Source organism: Chenopodium album, chromosome 5 (assembly GCF_948465745.1).
Source record: "Chenopodium album chromosome 5, dcCheAlbu1.1, whole genome shotgun sequence".
Classification (NCBI taxonomy): domain Eukaryota; kingdom Viridiplantae; phylum Streptophyta; class Magnoliopsida; order Caryophyllales; family Amaranthaceae; genus Chenopodium; species Chenopodium album.
In genome coordinates this window covers 51,860,673-51,866,349 of record NC_137838.1, presented here as the reverse complement: position 1 = coordinate 51,866,349, position 5,677 = coordinate 51,860,673, and the positions used below count along the sequence as shown (strand labels likewise).

Below are 5,677 nucleotides of genomic sequence, written 5' to 3'. Positions count from 1 at the left end.
TCATCCATCATCCCATAATGGTGGGATGGCTGCCTACCACGTGTCATCATCTCAACGGTCCAGGTGGCACCTTTACCTATGACACGTGGCGGCTTCTGATTGGGCCACTTGGCCAGGTATAAAAATACCCAAATCAAATGCGGTGTTTATGTGCTTCTCCCTGTGGTTCGACCTCTCTTCTTTACATATACTTGTATCAAGATAAGTCAAGTGTTATAAATTGTATTTAATTTAGGTGTAGTTGTCTAACGACGCGATTATTCCTCTATCAAATTGGTGCCGTTGCCGGGGAGACGACTTCCATTGCTATTTCATTGCTTTTTTGAGACTATCTCGCCTTTTATTTGTTAGTGTTTGCTACTTTTGTTACTTGTCAGTGCTTACGTTCTTCTTAGCTTTGTTGTATGAACAGAGGACGAACCCGCTCAAGATCTTTGATTCCCATCGATCCAGAGCTAGAGAGGTCTTTGTCCCTACTTCGAAGAGAAGCAAGAGCAAGGAGTAGAAATTCTCACACCCCGACGAGAGATGTAAGAAAATTAGAAGATACTCCACCCTCTTCACCCTCAAGTGAAGAATTAGATAGCCCCAATTCATCATAAATTCTGGAAATCAACCCTTTCTCAACCTTTAAGTTCGAGAGTGAAGAAATTAAAGTCCTAAAATGGGAGAGATTACGCCTTTGAGTTGTCTTGAGGCTCCCGAAGCCTTTAGAGCACAAAGTGGGATCTTAACTCCTACTACTCATGCCAACAATTTCGAGATCAAGCCTTATTTGATTGCTTTGATTGAGAGGAAACAATTTTCGGGTGGAAAGTTTGAGAAATATTGTGACACGGTAAAGGTCAATGGAGTGACTCCAGAATATATTCGCCTCAAGATGTTTCCATTTTCTCTAATTGGGAGAGGTCTAGAATGGCTAGAGAAGGAAGTGCCCCCTAATTCTCTCACAACATGGGACCAAGTGACTACGACTTTCTTGAGGAGGTTTTATAACCATAGGAAGACCGCCGAGGCTCGGTCTTTGATCCAAGGTTTTCGTCAAAAAAGTGGTGAGTCTCTAAGTGCGGCATGGGACTGATACAAAGAGCTTCGACGTCAATGCCCACACCATGGGATACCCAAGTATCAACTCATTCACACTTTCTATGGATGTCTCACACCTCAAGGGAGAACAAGCCTAGACGCTGCGGCCGGCAGTCCGATCATGAACAAAGGAGAGGACGAAGTGGAGTGCATCATAGAGGAGGCCGCAAAGCACTATGATGATTGGTATGAAGGAGAAAGGGATGCTACTTCTAGTAATGGTGTTTATGCATTGGAGCAAGGCAACACAATTAACAACCTCTCTACCCAAATTTCCAAAATGACCAAGCAAATGGACGAATTGATGAATGAAAAGTCCAATCCTCATGGTAATACCTCCCCTTCAACCAAGAGAGGAAATAGTATGACCACTTCTTCCCTCTCTTATTACAATAAAATGCCTCAAGGATGCATGTTTTGTTCTAATTGTGAAACCTGTGATCATGATACCTCCCATTGTGTATATGCTTGTGAAGTTCAACCCCCTCCCCATGAACATGATGATAATGTGGAAGATGTCAATGCCATGAATTTTGCTCCCAGAATGGGGAATGTAGGGAACTTGAGGCCAAACTCCAATCAAATGGGGAATTGGAATCAAGGTGGAAACCGTGGTTGGAACCAAAGTGGTGGTGGTTATGATAACCAATACCATGGTGGGGGGAGGCCCTTCAAATTTCAATGGAAGAAGCTACTGTAACCAAAGAGGGTATGGTAATCAAAACCAAAAACCTAATTCCCGATACCATGACCATCAAAATCAAAATTTTTGTGATCAAGGTTACATGGGAAACAATCAACAAAGCAATGTTCCCAACCAAGGCACCGGAGGCAATATGGGTCAATATGTTTCTAACTATGCCCAAACTAATAGGCCTCCGGGTTTCCATCAACCCTAAATTCCTCCACCTTAACAACCTCTTCAACTCGAAGCCCCTCCAAATGATCCCATGATGGCTAAGTTAGATTCTCTATTGAAAATACGTGAGGAGGATCAAAAGAGGCATGAGAAGGAACAAAGGAGATAAGAAGAGGATAAAAAGCGAACCAATGCTCATATGAAAATTCTTGAGACCCAAATTGCTCAACTTACATCTAATTCTTCTTCTTCTTCTTCTTCTTCTTCTTCTTCTTCTTCTTCTTCTTCTTCTTCTTCTTCTTCTTCTTCTTCTTCTTCTTCTTCTTCTTCTTCTTCTTCTTCTTCTTCTTCTTCTTCTTCTTCTTCTTCTTCTTCTTCTTCTTCTTCTTCTTCTTCTTCTTCTTCTTCTTCTTCTTCTTCTTCTTCTTCTTCTTCTTCTTCTTCTCACATTCCAAGTCAAGGATTCAACCCAAAACCTTTGTATGCCGTGACAACTAGGAGTGGGAAGGTAGTAGGGAGTGACCCTTTAGTTGAGGAAGAACCCTAAGAGGAGGTGAAGTTAGAGAATGAGGGTGAGAGAGTGATCCTTTAGTTGAGGAAGAACCCTAAAAGGAAAAAGATGTTGAGATGCCAAAGGAAAAAGAAGCCACCACCTAGCCCTTAAATTGCCAACCTAGTGAGGAGAAGCTACCCTTTCCACAATGATTCGTGAGAGCAAATCTTGATGCCCAATTTGGGATGTTTTTAGAAGTCATTAAGAATTTGCATGTTTCTGTTCCTTTTGTTGATTCTATGAAGCAAATGCCCCACTATTCCAAATTCTTGAAAGACCTTTTGAGTGGGAGAAGGGAGTGTGAAACGGTGAGCTTGACCGCCAATTGTAGTGAAATTCTTTCCAACAACCTTCCTACCAAATTTAAAGATCCGGGTAACTTCTCCATCCCTTGTTCTATTAATGGCATTGAGTTTGATAAATCCTTGTGTGATTTAGGAGCAAGTGTGAGTCTCATGCCCTATTCCGTCTACCAAAAGCTTAGTGTAGGAACCCTCTCCCCCCCTAACATAACTCTCCAACTAGCGGACCGTTCCATTAAGTTTCCCATGGGCAAGGTTGAGGACATTCCCCTTATGGTAGGAAAGTTCACATTCCCCGTGGATTTCTATGTGCTAGAGATTGATGAGGACAAGAGGATTCCTATAATTTTGGGTAGACCATTTCTAGCTACTTCTAGAGCTATCATAGATGTGAATGAGGATAAGATATCCTTGAAAATTGACAATGATTCCATTGAATTTGATTTGAATAGTGTCATGCAACAACCCACCTCAAGTGGTGAATGCTTTAGAGTAGTTGTTCTTGATATCGTGCTTAATGAATTTTCCCGCTCCCACTTGCATGCCACTAATGATACTCTCAAAAGTGTATTTTTGAATGAATCAAAGATAGGTACTCACAAGGAAGACATACAATTCTATGAGGATTTGCTTGAGGAAAGCAAGAAGAAAAAAAAGGATGCGATCATGGAAGAGGAGGCTCCTTACATTCATGACCTCTTTCAAGTTGAAGAAAAAGAAGAGAGCCCCAATGGTAAGGGAGCACCAAAGGTAGACTTGAAACCTCTACCTTTGGGCTTGAGGTATGCATTTCTTGGTTCCAATGAGTCTTTCCCCGTGATTGTCAATTCTAACTTAACGGAGGAGCAAACCTCCCTCTTGATCAATGTTTTGAGAAAACACAAGAAAGCTTTGGGTTATACCATTGATGATATCAAAGGTATAATTCCATATTTATGCATGCACAAAATTAATCTAGAGGGATGCCAAACCCGTTAGACAAAGGCAAAGAAAGCTTAACCCTTCAATGCAAGAGGTTGTGCGGAAGGAAGTGGCTAAGCTTCTTGATGCGGGAATTATCTACCCAATCGCTCATAGTGATTGGGTATCTCCTGTACAAGTTGTTCTTAAGAAAGGGGGCTTAACAGTAGTAAAAAATGATCACGATCAACTAGTGCCTACTAGGCTTGTTACCGGTTGGCGCATGTGTATTGACTATCGCCAACTTAACACAAGTACATGCAAAGATCATTTTCCACTACCGTTCATTGATCAAATGTTGAAAAGGCTTACAAATCATTCCTTCTATTGTTTCCTTGATGGTTACTCAGGATTTTTCCAAATCGCGATTGACCCCAAGGATCAAGAGAAGACGACTTTCACATGCCCCTACGGTACTTATGCGTATTGTAGGATGCCTTTCGGGCTTTGTAATGCCCCCGCAACATTTCAATGTTGCATGATGTCAATTTTTAGTGATATGATTGAGGATGAGATAGAATTCTTCATGGATGACTTCTCCGTTGGAAGAGCCACCTTTGAAGATTGTCTATCCAATTTATCTCGTTGCTTAGAAAGATGTGAGAGAGTCAACCTCGTGTTGAATTGGGTAACGTGCCACTTTATGCTGGAAAGTGGATATTTTCTTGGGCACTAATTTCCCATGCCGGCATTGAGGTAGATAGAGCCAAGGTGGAGGTCATTGAGAAACTTCCTCCTCCCACTAATGTGAGGGAAGTGAGATCTTTTCTCGGCCATGCCGAATTCTATCGACGCTTTATTAAAGATTTTTCATTGATTGCTAGGCCTCTCACATCTCTATTGCAACAAGATAAAGAGTTTGTGTTTGATGATGTTTGTCAAGAGTATTTTTGTAGGTTGAAAAAAGCACTTTGCATCGCTCCTATTGTCCAAGGTTCGGATTGGTCCCTTCCATTTGAACTCACGTGCGATGCGAGCAACGAGGCTATTGGATCGGTTCTTGGGCAACGAAAGGATGGGAAACTTCATATCATACACTATTTGTCTAATACCCTCAATGATGCTTAACGGAACTACACAACTAACGAGAAGGAGTTCTTAGCGGTTATTCACTCATTTGAGAAGTTTAGAACCTACGTCATTGGTTCTAGGACAATTGTGTATACCGACCACTCGGCTTTCAAATATTTGATAGGAAAGAAGGAAGCTAAACCGAGGTTGTTGAGATGGGTTTTAGTTCTCCAAGACTTCGATTATGAGATGAGAGACAAGAAGGGAGCCAGAATGTGGTGGCGGATCACCTTTCAAGGTTGGGCGGTGCAAGGTTTCAAGATGATGGTTTACTAATAGAGGATGCTCTAAGGGATAATGTGATATATGTCCTTGAGGTTAAGTCGGAGCCATGGTATGCGGATATTGTGAATTATTTGGCTTGTAGTGTCGTACCTCAGGATTTCACTTCACAACAACATCGAAGACTCAAGAATGAGGCCAAGAGATACATTTGGGATGATCCTATTTTATTGAAGGGAGGGGTCGATGGTTTGTTGAGAAGATGCGTCCCCAACGATGAGGTTCAAAGTGTTCTCCATATGTGCCACTCTTTTCCTTGTGGTGGGCATATGAGTGCTCAAAAGACCGCCTCAAAGGTTCAACAATCTATGCTCTTTTGGCCTTCTCTATTCAAGGATGCTTGGATTTTTTTTAAGACTTGTGATAGATGTCAACGGATGGGGAATATTTCTAGGAGGGATGAAATGCCACAAAACCCCATCCTTGAGATTGATGTTTTTGATGTGGGGGCTATAGATTTCATGGGCCCTTTTATTTCTTCACATGGGAACAAGTATATTTTTGTTATCGTTGACTATGTCTCTAAGTGGGCGGAGGCCGTGGCTTCCCCTACGAATGATTCTA

The 5,677-nt window shown here is 41.8% G+C and overlaps 1 non-coding gene across 1 annotated transcript; it reads right to left on the bottom strand.

The window, feature by feature from the left end:
• Positions 1 to 1,013: 1,013 nt before the first annotated feature.
• On the bottom strand, positions 1,014 to 1,119 carry LOC145633570 (small nucleolar RNA R71). The gene has a single exon (XR_014112882.1). It is a non-coding gene; the product is annotated as a small nucleolar RNA R71 (small nucleolar RNA).
• Positions 1,120 to 5,677: the final 4,558 nt, after the last annotated feature.